Raw genomic sequence first — 15200 nt, 5'->3', positions numbered from 1 at the left:
TGCCCGGCACTACAGGGGTTTTGGGTGGGGGTGACAAAGGCGCTTTCAAAAGTAGTAGGAGTCCGGGTCGAACCAAGCTGGGGGTTGGCTATATTTGGGGTTGCACAAGAGCCGGGAGTGCAGGAGGCGAGAGAGGCCTTTGCGTCCCTAGTAGCCCGGCGCAGGATATTGCTAATGTGGAAAGAAGCCAAGCCACCGGGGGTGGAGACCTGGATAAATGATATGGCGGGGTTCATAAAGCTAGAGCGGATTAAGTTCGTCCTAAGGGGGTCGGCTCAAGGGTTCACCAGGCGGTGGCAACCGTTCGTCGAATATCTTGCGGAAAGATAGATGGGGGAAAAAAGAAGGCAGCAGCAGCAGCCCAGGACTTGGGGGGGGGGGGGGGGAGGGATTGGGGGGGGGGGGGTGGGGGGGGGGTATAGCCTGTGACAAGGCAGTTGCCAATTAGGGCTAGTTTTCATTTTTGTTATTTAATATTTATTTATTTGTTGTTTTTTGTTTATATAAAAAAGGTCATTATTATCTGTATTGTTATAATGTTGTGTAAAGGATGCACAATGTACTGTGTTGGTTGACCAAAAATTTTCAATAAAATATTTATTAAAAAAAAAAGGAGTCGATTGCGCGACTGGAACTCAGACTGGATGCTCAAGATGGGCGATCCAGAGAGTGGAGAAAGCACGGACCAAGTGGAGTTGGAGGTGGGAATGTTGAGAGACCAACAGAAAAGGCTCCAGGAGAAGGTGGAGGACCTAGAGAACAGGTCCCGCCGGCAGAACCTGAGAATAGTGGGTTTCCCGGAGGGATCCGAAGGAACGGACGCAGGGAAATACATAGCGGCTATGTTTGAGAAGTTACTGGGAGAGGGGACATTCACCTGACCCTTGGAGGTGGACAGGGCACACAATGCGCTAGCGAGGAAGGCGCGTGTGGGTGACCCCCCGAGAGCAATGGTGGTGAGATTCCACAGGCACATGGGCAAGGAGTGCATTGTACGGTGGGTCAGGCAGACGCGGAGCTGCAAATTGGAGAACAGCGTCCTGCGTGTGTGTCAGGATCTGAGCACGGACGTGGCCAGGAGAAGAGCAGGGTTCAACCAGATAAAATCGACCCTTTTTAAGAAGAAGGTAAAGTTTGGACTACTGTACCTGACCCGTCTTTGGATTACGCACGAAGAGGAAGATTTCTACTTCGAGTCGTCCGAGGAAGCGATGGACTTTGCGAGAAGGAAAGTGCTGGTCGCGGACTGAGGTGTTTGAACTGAACTTTGCTGCAATGTTCATGTGGGGTTTTTTCTCTTCTTTTTAGTTATTTTTGGATGTTGCTTGTCATACCTTTTGTATTGATTTGGGATCTGTGGACGAGCTGCTTGAGTTAAAATCAGCATTTTCACTGATGGGGGATGGAGGTGTGAATGTTAGATGTTGGATCTTCTTTTTGATTTTCTTTGTGTTTTTATTTTGGGCAATTGGGTTGGGATTGTTTACGTTTGCATATGTGTGTCCGAGCGGAGGGGGGTGGGGGGGGAGGGAACAATAGGTGGGAAAATGTCTGACGCCATGGGCAGGGGCCACCAAGCTAGCTGGGCGGGCTAGCTCACGGAAGTGAGCTGATGGTATGCTTGTTGGAGGGGGCTGTGTGTATAGTGCTGTTACTAGGGGGAGAGAGGGGGGGGAATGTTCTGCTGACGAGGGAGGGACTTATGTCGTGGGACAATAGGGAGGTCGGGGGGGCGAAGGCTGCCGGGGGGCGGGCCTGCGGATGCGTGGGGCGAGGGATGGAGACTGGCCCAAGAAAGGTGATGACTGATCGGCGGGGGGGGGGGTGGGGGGGGGGGGGAGGGGGGGGGGGAGAAGCCCTCCATCCAGGCTGATCACATGGAACATAAGAGGGCTAAATGGGCCGGTTGAGAAGGCACGCGTGTTTGCGCATTTGAGGGGACTGAAGGCGGACGTGGCAATGTTGCAGTAGACGCACCTTAGCGTAACTGACCAGGTCAGACTAAGTAAGGGGTGGGTCGGACAGGTTTTCCATTCGGGGCTGGACTCTAAGACTAGAGGGGTCATGATCTTGATTAATAAGCGAGTGTCATTCGAAGTGGGAAGAATAGTTGCGGACGTGATGGGTCGGTACATAATGGTCAGTGGGAAGCTGGGGGGGCTGCTGGTGGTACTCATGAATGTGTACGCCCGAATTGGGATGATGTGGAGTTAATAAGGAGGATGTTGGAGAAGATCCCGGACCTGGATTTGCATAAGCTGGTTTTGGGGGGTACATCAACACGGTCATTAACCCAGGGCTAGACCGATCTAGCTCAAGGACAGGCAGGGTGCCGGCAATGGCAAAGGAGCTAAAGGGGTTTATGGAGCAGATGGGGGGGGGGGGGGGGGGGGGGACCCATGGAGATTCGGGCAGCCGAGGGTGAAGGAGTTTTCCTTCTACTCGCACATGCATAAAGTGTACTCCCGGATTGACTTTTTTAAATCCTGAACAGGGCTTTACTGATGGGGGTAGTGGACACTGATTACTCAGCGATCACGATCGCGGATCATGCCCCGCACTCGGTTGACCTACAGGTGAGCAAGGAGAGTAGCCAGCGCCCACACTGGTGGCTGGACATGGGACTTTTAGCTGATGAGGAGGTGTGTGGGCGGCTGACGAAATGTATTCAGAACTATCTGGAAGTCAACGACACGGGGGAAGTTCCGGCTGTGGTGGTCTGGGAGGGAGTGGTTAGAGGGGAGCTGATCTCGATATGGGCCCACAGGGAGAAGGCAGACAGAGCAGAGACGGACCGACTGATAAAGGAAATACTACAGGTCGACAGGAGGTATGCGGAGACCCCAGAGGCAGGGCTTCTAAGGGAACGACGGAGGCTTCAGGTGGAGTTTGGCTTGTTAACTACAGGGAAGGTGCTGGAGCAACTGAGGAAAGCAATCTATGAATATAGGGAGAAATCCAGTAGAATGCTTGCGCAGCAGCTTAGAAAGCGGGAGGCGGCCAGGGAGATTGGGAAAGTAAGGGACAGGGATGGGAACCTGGTCGGAGATTCAGCTAGGGTCAATAAGGCGTTTGAGGAATTCTACAGCAGGTTGTAGGAGTCGGAACCCCCAGCTGGGTTGGAGGGGATGAGGCAATTCTTAGGGGCGCTGAAGTTCCCGGAGGTTGATGAAGACTTGGTAGAAGGGCTGGGGGCCCCGATCGGGTTGGAAGTGATAGCAGATGGGCTGAAGGCCATGCAGTCGGGTAAAGCCCCGGGACCGGATGGGTACCACGTGGAGTTTTACAAAAAGCTCTCTGCGATGCTGGGGTCGCTGCTGATGAGGACATTTAACGAGGCAAGGGAGAGGAGGGGGCTTCCCCCGACGATGTCACAGGCCACTATCTCATTGACCCTGAAGCAGGATAAGGACCCGGAGTAATGCGGGTCCGACAGACTGATCTCTCTCCTAAATGTAGACACCAAATTGTTGGCTAGGATCCTGTCCTCAAGGATTGAAGACTGCGTTCCGGACCTGTTTGGGAGGACCAGACGGGATTTGTTAAAGGGAGGCAGTTGGCGGCCAATGGAAGAAGGCTGTTGAATGTTATCATGATGCCCCCAGAGGGTAGGGACATAGAGGTAGTGGTCGCAATGGACGCAAAGAAGGCACTTGACCGGGTGGAATGGGATTATCTGTGGGGGGTACTGGGGCGGTTTGGATTTGGGCGGGGCTTCATTGACTGGGTCAGGCTGCTGTATCAGGCGCCCGCGGCAAGTGTTCGGACGAACAGGCTGACATTGGATTATTTTAGGCTGCACCGGGGGACGAGGCAGGGATGCCCCCTCTCCCCGCTGTTGTTCGCACTGGCCATAGAACCGCTGGCAATTGAGTTGGGAGCCTCAAAGGGCTGGAAGGGACTGGTCCTGGAGGGTAGAACACAGAGTCTCGCTATACGCGGACGATCTGCTCTTATATGTGTCGGACCCATTGGAAGGGATGGAAGAAATTATGGGGATTCTGGGAGATTCTCCCTCTGTGTACCCGAACAGGTGCCAGAATGTGGCAACTAGGGGATTTTCACAGCAACTTCACTGCAGTGTTAATGTAAGCCTAATGTGACAATAATAAAGATTATTTTGTTTAAACTATTAAAGATTTTATTTTATAAGGTCAGAAGTGAGGATGGTTGTGGATGACTGCATAATGTTCAGCCCCATTCGCAACTTCTCAGGTAATGAAGCAGTCCATGTCCAAAAGAAGCAAGATCTGGACAATATCCAGGCTTGGGCTGACAAGTGGCAAGTTACATTCACACCACACAAGTGCCAGGCTCTCTCCTACAAGAGAGGATCTAACAATCACCCCTTGACATTCAATGGCATGACCATCACTGAATCCCCCACAATCAACATCCTGGGGTTACCATTGATCAGAAATTGAACTGGACGACTTCCGGTGGCGACAATGGAGTGAAAGGTCACACATTCAGCAGCTCTTGCCCTTAGTGGTTTTTATAATGGTTTTTAAGCTGAGTTTTTCAGGAAATTTCTCAACATCAGTTGATCGAAGGGAGAGGAAAAGGAGGTGACCCTCAATTTATGGGATTGTGTCCAAATAAGAGTCGAAAAAGAAGAAACCAAAAGATGAGTGAAAGCAAGGCTCAGAGGCCACCGAGCACAATGGTGATGAGACAAAGCGTCTCCGCGCCAGCTCACTGGTCGATGGAGCAATGGGTCAAGGACCTGGATGAGAAGTTCGCCCGGCATTGTAAGGAGTGTGCAGAAGACATGACTCACGCGATAGCCTCGATTAAGGAGGTGGTTGAGCGGGTGGAGAAGAAAATGATGACCCAGGGACAGGAGATTCAGAGGTTGCCGGAGCAGGCGACTGAACGAGAGGAGGAATGCCCTGCAATGGCTTTGGAAATTAACATGCCACAGGACAGCCAGAAACGACTGCTGGATAAGGTAGAAGACTTGGAGAAGCGGTCTCGCAGGCAAAATATCCGAATCGCCGGGCTGCCAGAGAAAGGAGGGATCAGATGCGGGAGGGTATGTGGGGAAGATGTTGCAGGAGATGGTCGGGGCCAATGTGTTTGACAAGCCGCTGGAGGTGGACCGGTAACATAGGGTGCTCGTACGTAAGCCCCAGGACCGTGAGGCCCCAAGGGCCATGGTGGTGAGGCTATATCGATTCCTCAACAAGGAGCGTATCATGAAGTGGGCCAGGCAGACAAAACGGTACATGTGGGAAGAATCAGAGGTCCGGGTGTACCAAGATTGGGGACCAGAACTTGCAAAGAAGAGAGCAAGTTTCAACAAAGTTAAGGCTGTCCTGTTTGCGAACGACAGTAAATTTGGACTGCTGTATCCGGCTCGTCTTTGGGTGACCTACGAGAACTGGGAGCTGTACTTAACTCTCCGGAAGAGGTGGCTACTTTTATGAAGGACAATAATCTGGTTTAAGGTTTTAAATTCAAACTGTGGTGGACTGAGTTTGGGGGAAGGGATAAAGTGGGGGGGGGGGGGGAGAAAAATAGTTCTGTGTTTTGTTTTATCTTGTTTAACATTTCAGTCTTTCTAATTCTGTGAGTTACGTCGCGATGTTCGGGAAGAAAAGTTTTTTTAATTTCTTGTGTAATTTTGATTTGATTTATTGCTTTGTGTACTGGGTTACAAAGGAAAAAACTTTTAAGTTGCGACGGGGGGGTTTCTTTTCTGTAAGAAAGATGGTTGATTTTTGCATGAAAAATCTTCCTTAAGCTAATTGAAGCTTCTTCTATTGTGTTCGATTCTGTTTGAAGGTGATGGGACTGATAAGAATCGGTTAAAGGGGGAGAGGTGGGGCCCTGTTGCCTGTGCTTTGGGGGATAGTGTGTTTGTTTTTGGGGATTGTTGTTATTGTGTTGAGTGCTTGCGCTATGTTTAGGGGGGATGGAATCTGGCAGATGGCAGGTTTTTTGACGCCAGAGGATGGGAGCCTATGGGATAGCTGGATAGCTAGTTCACGGGAGCAAAGTGGGGGGAGAGCTGAGGAAAGACGAAGAGGAGGGGGCGAGGGGTGGGGGCGGGAGTGGAGTACTGCTGATGGGTAAGGGACAGCTAGGAGACTGGAAATGGAGATCAGATGGCGGTCGCTGCCAAGGGGCGGATCAAGTGAGATGCGGAACACGGGCTAGGAGCTGGCCTAGGAAAGGTCATGGCTGAGCGACAGGGGAGGGGAGGGTAAGGGCCCCCCTGACCAGACTGGTTACATGGAATGATTGTGGACTGAATGGGCCGGTTAAGGGAGCCCATGTGTTCGCACACCTGAGACAGTTAAAAGCGGACGAGGCCATGTTACAGGAGACACACCCGAAGCTGGGAGACTAAATTAGATTAAAGAAGGGATGGGTCGGGCAAGTGTTTCATTCAGGACTGGACTTTAAAACAAGGGGGGTGGCTATCCTGATTAACAAAAGGGTGACATTCGAGGTGGGGAAGTTAGAGGCAGACCTGGGAGGCAGATTTGTTATGGTTAGCGGGAAGCTAGAGGGAATGGCAGCGGTGCTGGTGAATATATATGCCCCAAATTGGGATAATGTCGCATTTGTCAGGAAGGTGCTGGGGAAGATCCCAGACCTTGACTTGCACCAGCTGATCATGGGTGGTGACTTTAATACGGTCCTGGACCCGAGATTGGACCGGTCGAGTGCTAGGTCGAGGAAGCTATCAGCAACGGCAAAGGAACTGCGGGGGTTCATGGAGCGCATGGGAGGGGTAGATCCATGGAGATTTGAGAGAGCAAGGAGCAGGGAATATTCATTCTACTCCCATGTACATAAGGCGTACTCCAGGATAGATTTATTTGTGCGAGATAAAACACTGTTAGCAGGGGTGGAGGACACTGAGTACTCAGCAATTATGATCAGGCACCAGACTGGATAGATCTACGGGCAGGCACGGGAATCCCCACAGTGGAGACTAGATACAGGGCTGTTAGCAGATGAGGAGATCTGTGAGCGAGTGAGAGGGGCCATTCGGGAATACATACAGATCAATGACACGGGAGAGATTGTGGCTGGGGTGGTCTGGGAGGCACTGAAAGCGGTTATCAGTGAGGAATGTATTTCGATTCGAGCCCACAGCGATAAAACTGAGCGGTCGGAGTTGGACAGGTTGGTAGGAGAAATCTTACAGGTGGACAGGAGATATTCAGTCTCCAAATGAGGAGCTTCTGAAGGAGCGTCAGAGACTTCAAATGGAGTTTGGGCTCCTTTCCACAGGTAAGGCAGAGGGTCAGCTGAGGAGAGTAAAAGGGGCAATATATGAACATGAGGAGGAAGCTAGCAGGATGCTGGCACATCAGCTGAGGAAACAGGAGGCGGCGAGAGAAATGGGGAAAATAAAGGATATGATGGGGAAGATGGTGACGGACCCGGGGGCGGTGAATGAAGTGTTCCGGGAATTTTATAGCCAGCTATACGAGTTGGAACCCCCGGTTGGGGAGGGGGGCATGAGTCAATTCCTGGGGAAGCTCCTGGTTAAAGCTTTTAACGAGTCCAAGGAGCTGGGAGTACTCCCCCCAACGTTATCACCGGAATCAATTTCTCTCATCCTGAAGCGTGACAAGGATCCGGACAGCTGTGGATCATACAGGCCAATCTCCCTCTTGAATGTAGATGCCAAATTATTGGCAAAGATCCTGGCCACTCGAATAGAGGATTGTGTCCTGGAGAGAATTGGGGAGGATCAGACGGGATTTGTAAAGGGCAGGCACCTGACATCCAAAATTAGACGGCTTCTTAATGTAATTATGATGCCAGTGGAGGGGCGCGAGGCTGAGGTGGTAGTCACCAGGGACGCGGAGAAGGCTTTTGACCGGGTGGAGTGGAAGTATCTATGGGATATTTTAGGCAGGTTTGGGTTTGGGCAGGGATTTGTGGAGTGGGTCCGGTTATTGTACCGGGCCCCGGTGGCAAATGTAAGAACTGAGTTCAGTCGGAATACTTTAGTCTATGTCGGGGGACAAGGCAGGGGTGCCCGCTCTCCCCATTACTGTTTACCCTGGCCATAGAACCCTCAGCAATGGCTCTGAGGGGGAGGGGGGGAGGGGGGGGGGGGGGGTGGAACACAGGGTCTCTCTCTATGCGGACGATTTGCTGCTTTAGGTCATGGACCCGATGGGGGGGATGACCAGAATCATGGGGGTATTAGGAGAATTTGGGCGATTTTCAGGCGAGAAGTTAAATATGGGAAAGAGCGAGATGTTCGTGATCCAGGCACTCGGGCAGGAAAGGAGACTGAAGGAGCTACCTTTTAAAGTGGTTGGGAAGAGTTTTAGATATTTGGGAATTCAAGTGGCCAAGGATTGGAGGCAGCTTCATGATGCACAATCAATTACTCGAGAGACAAGGAGAGTCATACTAATCGGCTTTAATCAGCTAGAACTGTATCCAGCAGCTTCGATATAGAAAGTGAAGGCTGCTGGGACGGCACCGGTTCTTATACCCCGCCTCTCAGGGCGGAGCTATGTACATTGGCCAATGGGAGACTCCTAGGTCTAGCCAATGGGCATCCACCTCTTAGGCACTGCAATACCTGGTATTACCACACTTCACAAGTTAAATTTGGGCAAAGCAGTGGATCAAATGAGAAGGGATTTCCGCAGATAGGACACGCTCCCACTGGCGCTGGCGGGGAGGGTTCAGACGGTGAAGATGGCGGTCCTTCCGAGACTGCTATTCATTTTTCAGTGTCTCCCAATTTTTGTCCCAAAAGCTTTTTTCAGAAGTATGAATGCGGTGATATTGAGGTTTATATGGGTGGGTAAAACTCGAGAGTAAGGAAGGCTCTCCTGGAACGGGCCGGAGGAGAAGGGGGCTTGGCTCTCCCGAGCTTTATTAACTATTACTGGGCTGCCAACATATCGATGGTCAGGAAGTGGGTAGTGGGGGAGGGGTCGGTCTGTGAGTGGATGGAGGCAGTATCCTGCAAAGGTACGAGTTTGGAGGCTTTACTGACGGTGCCCCTGCCGTTCCCGCCGGCTCGGTACTCTACAAATCCGGTGGTGGTGGCAGCGCTAAGGGTGTGGGGGCAATGGAGGCAGCATATGAGACTGGTGTGGTCACCGATTGTGACAATCACCGGTCTGTCCCGGAGGGGGGGGTGGGGGGCTTTAAGGTATGGCAGCGGGCAGGGATTGAGAGGTTTGGGGATCTATTCATCCAGGAAGGCTTTCCGACCTTGGAGACATTAGAGGAAGAGTTTGATTTGCCGGGTGGGAACGGGTTTTGGTACCTTCAAGTGCAGGACTTTGTGCGGAGATAGGTCCCAAGCTTTCCTCGCCTCCCCCTGAGGGGACTACAGGATAAAGTGCTGTCAAAAACAGGGGTTGGAGGTGGGAAGGTTTCGGAATATACAGGGAATTGTTAGAGTGGGAAGGGGCCCCTATCAGAGAGGTGAAGAGGAAGTGGGAAGAGGAGCTAGTAGAGGAGCTGGAAACTGGACTGTGGGAAAAAGCCTTGAAAAGGGTAAATGCATCCTCGTCCTGTGCTAGAATTAGCTTGATTCAGCTCAAGGTAGTCCAGAGGGCCCACATAATGGTATCCCGGATGAGTGGGTTCTTCGAGGAGGTGGAGGACAGATGTGGGCGGTGTGGGGGTAGCCCGGCCAACCATGTTCATATGTTTTGGGCATGTCCGAAACTGAGGGAATTCTGGCAGGGATTTGTGGATGTTATGTCAGAAGTCCTGGAAGGTAGGGTAACTCCGAGTCCAGAATTAGCAATATTTGGGGTGTCGGAAGATCCGGGGGCAAAGTGGGGGAGGGAGGCCGATATTCTGGCCTTCCCCTCCCTGGTGGCCCAGAGACGGATCTTGCTGAGATGGAGGGACTCGGAGCCCCCAAAGTCAGGAGTGTGGGTCAGCAATATGGTAGAGAGTCTCAGTCTGGAGAAAATCAAGTTCGCTCTGAGAGGATCAGTAAAGGGATTCGCCCGGAGTTGGCAGCCGTTCATCGATTTCTTTAACAAAAACTGAACGTCAGCAGTAAGGGGGGAAAGGGAAAAGGGGGTGGGGGGAGGAAAACCGGAGGCAGGGTAATGTTAAATAAGGCTTAGTCAACGGGTAATTGGGGACAGGGTGGTGTGGTGAATGTAAATACAGTTAATTCACCAGTTATGTTCTATGTTCTATGTTATTAACCCTGTGGGTTTTATCTGTGGGCCATTGTGTGGCTAGACCCACAGGGGGAGATGTTGGAGGATGTTGGAACATGTATGGGCTCAGCCCATGGCTCCGCCCCTTTGAAGGAGTATAAGAATAGCTGGCCTGTGGGACTGTCCTCAGTATGTACCAGTCGCAGGCAGGCAAAGTTGATAGTTAATTAAAACCACTGTTTTACTCCGACACGAGTCCTTGAGTGAATTGATGGTCGCATCAGGTGGGAGAAGTGGGGGACGTGGTTTATTGTTTTGTTGTTCTTCTAGGGGGTATTTTGTGCGTCGACCCGTGCGGTTGTTTTAGAAATGTCAACATGTTAAATTGTGAAAATTACAAATGCTTCAATAAAATACTTTCTAAAAAAAAGCAAACTGGACTAACCACATTAATACTGTGGCCACCAGAGCAGGTCAAAGGCTAGGATTCCTATGGCAAGTAACTCATCTCCTGACCTCCAAAGTCTGTCCATCATCTGCAAGTCAGGAGTGTAATGGAATACTCTCCACTTGCCTGGATGAGTGCAGCTCCAACAGCATTCAAGAAGCTCAGCACCATCCAGGACAAAGCAGCCCGGTTGATTGCGCCCCCTTCCACAAACATTCACTCCCTCCACCACTGACGAACAGTGGCAGCCGTGTGTACGACCTACAAGATGCACTGTAGTAACTTGCCAACGTTCCTTCCAGCAACTTCCAAACCCACGTCCACTACCATCTGGAAGGATAAGAGCAGCAGATACCTGGGAACCCCACCACCTGGAGGTTCCCCTCCAAGTCACGCACCACCCTGACTTGGAAATATATTGTCATTCCTTCACTGTCGCTGGGGGCATGTATACGTTAAGGGAAGTGTGGTTGCATTTAGTGAGGTGGAAAGCAGCCTAAAGTCATCTGGGACTATGGCGACTTTACCGTTACCTCTTGGTGCTGCAGGCTCTGAGAAACACCCTGCTATTTGCACCCAAATCACGCCCAATGCTTCCACTGTCTAGTTGCCCCACTATATAATTCCTACCATCGGCCTATAGCACACACCAATCAGCACAATATTTCCTCCAATATTTCTTAATTCTTTTTTTTAAATATTTTATTGAAAATTTTGGCCAACCATCACAGTACATTGTGTATCCTTTACACAGTAATATAACAATATAAATAACAATGGCCAGTTTTATAAACAAGAAATAAATAATATATAAACAAAAACAGAAACAAAACTAAATTGGCAACTGCCTTGTCCCAGATAAATATTCTCCAAAAATATGTTTTAACAGTCCAATATACAATTATCTATAACAACAACCTATACATATTATACTTATATATTAACATCCCTGAGAATCCCTCTGGTTCCTCCCCCCCCCCCCCCCCCCCCCACCCCCCCCCGGGCTGCTGCTGCTGTCTTCTTCTTTTCCATTCCCTCTATCTTTCTGTGAGGTATTCGACGAACGGTTGCCACCGCCTGGTGAACCCTTGAGCCGATTCCCTTAGGACGAACTTAATCCGTTCCAGCTTTATAAACCCTGCCATGTCATTTATCCAGGTCTCCACATCCGGGGGCTTGGCTTCCTTCCACATCAACAGTATCCTGCGCCGGGCTACTAGGGACGCAAAGGCCAAAACATCGGCCTCTCTCGCCTCCTGCACTCCCGGCTCTTCTGCAACCCCAAATATAGCCAACCCCAGCTTGGTTCGACCTGGACTCCCACTACCTTCGAAAGCACCTTTGTCACCCCCACCCAAAACCCCTGTAGTGCCGAACATGACCAGAACATGTGGGTGTGATTCGCTGGGCTTTTCGAGCATCTCGCACACCTATCCTCTACTCCAAAAAATTTGCTAAGCCGTGTTCCAGTCATATGTGCCCCGTGTAACACCTTAAATTGTATCAGGCTTAGCCTGGCACACGAGGATGATGAGTTTACCCTACTTAGGGCATCAGCCCACAGCCCCTCCTCAATCACCTCCCCCAGCTCTTCTTAACATTTCCCTTTCAGCTCGTCTACCATAATCTCCCCCTCGTCTCTCATCTCCCTATATATGTCTGACACCTTACTGTCCCCCACCCATGTCTTTGAGATCACTCTGTCCTGCACCTCCTGCGTCGGGAGCTGCAGGAATTCCCTCACCTGTTGCCTCGTAAAAGCCCTCAGTTGCATATACCGGAATGCATTCCCTTGGGCAACCCATATTTTTCGGTCAGCGCTCCCAGACTTGCAAACGTCCCATCTACAAACAGATCTCTCAATTGTGGTACTCCTGCTCTTTGCCATGTTCCAAATCCCCCATCCATTCTCCCCGGAGCAAACCTATGATTATTTCTTATCGGGGACCACACCGAGGCTCCCGTCTTTCCCTATGCCGTCTCCATTGCCCCCAAATTTTCAGAGTAGCCACCACCACCGGGCTTGTGGTGTATTTCTTCGGTGAGAACGGCAACGACGCCGTCACCATGGCTTGTAGGCAAGTCCCCCTACAGGATGCCTTCTCCAATCTCTTCCACGCCGCTCCCTCCTCTTCTCCCATCCACTTACATACCATTGAGATGTTGGCGGCCAGTAGTACTCACTCAGGTTCGGTAGCGCCAGCCCCCCCCTATCCCTACTACGCTGCAAAAATCCCTTCCTCACTCTCGGGTCTTCCCGGCCCACACAAAACTCATGACATTCTTCTCAATCCTTTTGAAAAAAGCCTTCGCGATCACCACCGGGAGGCACTGAAACACAAAGAGGAATCTCGGGAGGACCACCATTTTAACCGCTTGTATCCTCCCTGCCAGTGACAGGGATACCATGTCCCATCTCTTGAAGTCCTCCTCCATCTGTTCCACCAACCGCGTTAAGTTTAACCTATGCAATGTACCCCAATTCTTGGCTATCTGGATCCCCAAGTAGCGAAAGTCCCTTGTTACCTTCCTCAGCGGTAAGTTCTCTATTTCTCTACTCTGCTCCCCTGGATGCACCACAAACAGCTCACTTTTCCCCATGTTCAGCTTATATCCTGAAAATTCTCCAAACTCCCCAAGTATCCGCATTATCTCTGGCATCCCCTCCGCCGGGTCCGCCGCATACACCAATAAATCGTCCGCGTAAAGAGATACCCGGTGTTCCTCTCCTCCCCTGAGTACTCCCCTCCACTTCCTGGAACCCCTCAATGCTATTGCCAGGGGCTCAATCGCCAGTGCAAACAATAATGGGGACAGAGGACATCCCTGCCTCGTCCCTCTATGGAGCCGAAAATACGCAGACCCCCGTCCATTTGTGACCACGCTCGCCATCGGGGCCCTTTACAGCAGCTGTACCCATTTAATATACTCATCTCCAAAGCCAAATCTCCTCAACACCTCCCACAAATAATCCCACTCCACTCTATCAAATGCTTTCTCGGCATCCATCGCCACCACTATCTCCGCTTCCCCCTCTGGTGGGGGCATCATCATTACCCCTAGCAGCCTCCGTATATTCGTATTCAGCTGTCTCCCCTTCACAAACCCAGTTTGGTCCTCATGGACTACCCCCGGGACACAATCCTCTATCCTCATTGCCATTACCTTGGCCAGAATCTTAGCGTCTACATTTAGGAGGGAAATAGGTCTACAGGACCCGCATTGCAGCGGGTCTTTTTCCTTCTTTAGGAGAAGCGATATCGTTGCCTCTGACATAGTCGGGGGCAGCTGTCCCCTTTCCTTCGCCTCATTAAAGGGTCTCATCAGTATCGGGCAAGCAAGTCCACATATTTCCTATAAAATTCGACTGGAAATCCATCCGGTCCTGGAGCCTTCCCCGCCTGCATACTCCTAATTCCTTTCACTACTTCCTCTATCTCGATCTGTGCTCCCAGTCCCACCCTCTCCTGCTCCTCCACCTTAGGAAATTCCAGCCGGTCCAGGAAGCACATCATTCTCTCCTTCCCATCCGGGGGCTGAGCTTCGTATAATCTTTTATAGAATGCCTTGAACACTCCATTCACTCTCTCCGCTCCCCGCTCTATCTCTCCTTCCTCATCCCTCACTCCCCCTATTTCCCTCGCTGCTCCCCTTTTCCTCAATTGATGGGCCAGCAACCTGCTCGCCTTCTCCCCATACTCATACTGTACACCCTGTGCCTTCCTCCACTGTGCTTCTGCAGTACCCGTTGTCAGCAAGTCAAATTCTACGTGTAACCTTTGCCTTTCCCTGTACAGTCCCTCTCCAGTGCCTCCGCATATTGCCTGTCCACCCTCAGAAGTTCTTGCAGCAACCACTCCCGTTCCCTACTCTCCTGCTTTCCTTTATGTGCCCTTATTGATATCAGCTCCCCTCTAACCACTGCCTTCAGCGCCTCCCAGACCACTCCCACCTGGACCTCCCCGTTATCATTGAGTTCCAAGTATTTTTCAATGCACCCCCTCACCCTTAGACACACCCCTTCATCTGCCATTAGTCCATGTCCATTCTCCAGGGTGGACGCCCTTCTGTTTCTCCCTATCTCCAAGTCTACCCAATGTGGAGCGTGATCCGAAATGGCTATAGCCGTATACTCCGTCCCCCTCACCTTCGGGATCAACGCCCTTCCCAAAACAAAAAAGTCTATTCGCGAATAAACTTTGTGGACTTAGGAGAAAAACGAAAACTCCTTACTCCTAGGTCTACTAAATCTCCACGGGTCTACTCCTCCCATCTGCTCCATAAAATCTTTAAGCACCTTGGCTGCAGCCGGCCTCCTTCCAGTCCTGGATCTCGACCTGTCCAGCCCTGGCTCCAGCACCGTGTTAAAATCTCCCCCCATTACCAACTTTCCCACCTCTAGGTCCGGGATGCATCCTAGCATGCGCCTCATAAAATTGGCATCATCCCAGTTCGGGGCATATACGTTTACCAAGACCACCGCCTCCCCCTGTAATTTGCCACTCACCATCACGTATCTGCCCCCGCTATCCGCCACTATGGTCTTTGCCTCAAACATAACCCGCTTCCCCACTAGTATAGCCACCCCCCTGTTTTTCGCATCTAGCCCCGAATGAAACACCTGCCCCACC

Source organism: Scyliorhinus torazame, chromosome 18 (genome assembly GCF_047496885.1).
Source record: "Scyliorhinus torazame isolate Kashiwa2021f chromosome 18, sScyTor2.1, whole genome shotgun sequence".
NCBI classification, from domain to species: Eukaryota; Metazoa; Chordata; class Chondrichthyes; order Carcharhiniformes; family Scyliorhinidae; genus Scyliorhinus; species Scyliorhinus torazame.
The sequence above is the reverse complement of the archived record's forward strand: the minus strand, read 5'-3'. Positions refer to the sequence as shown.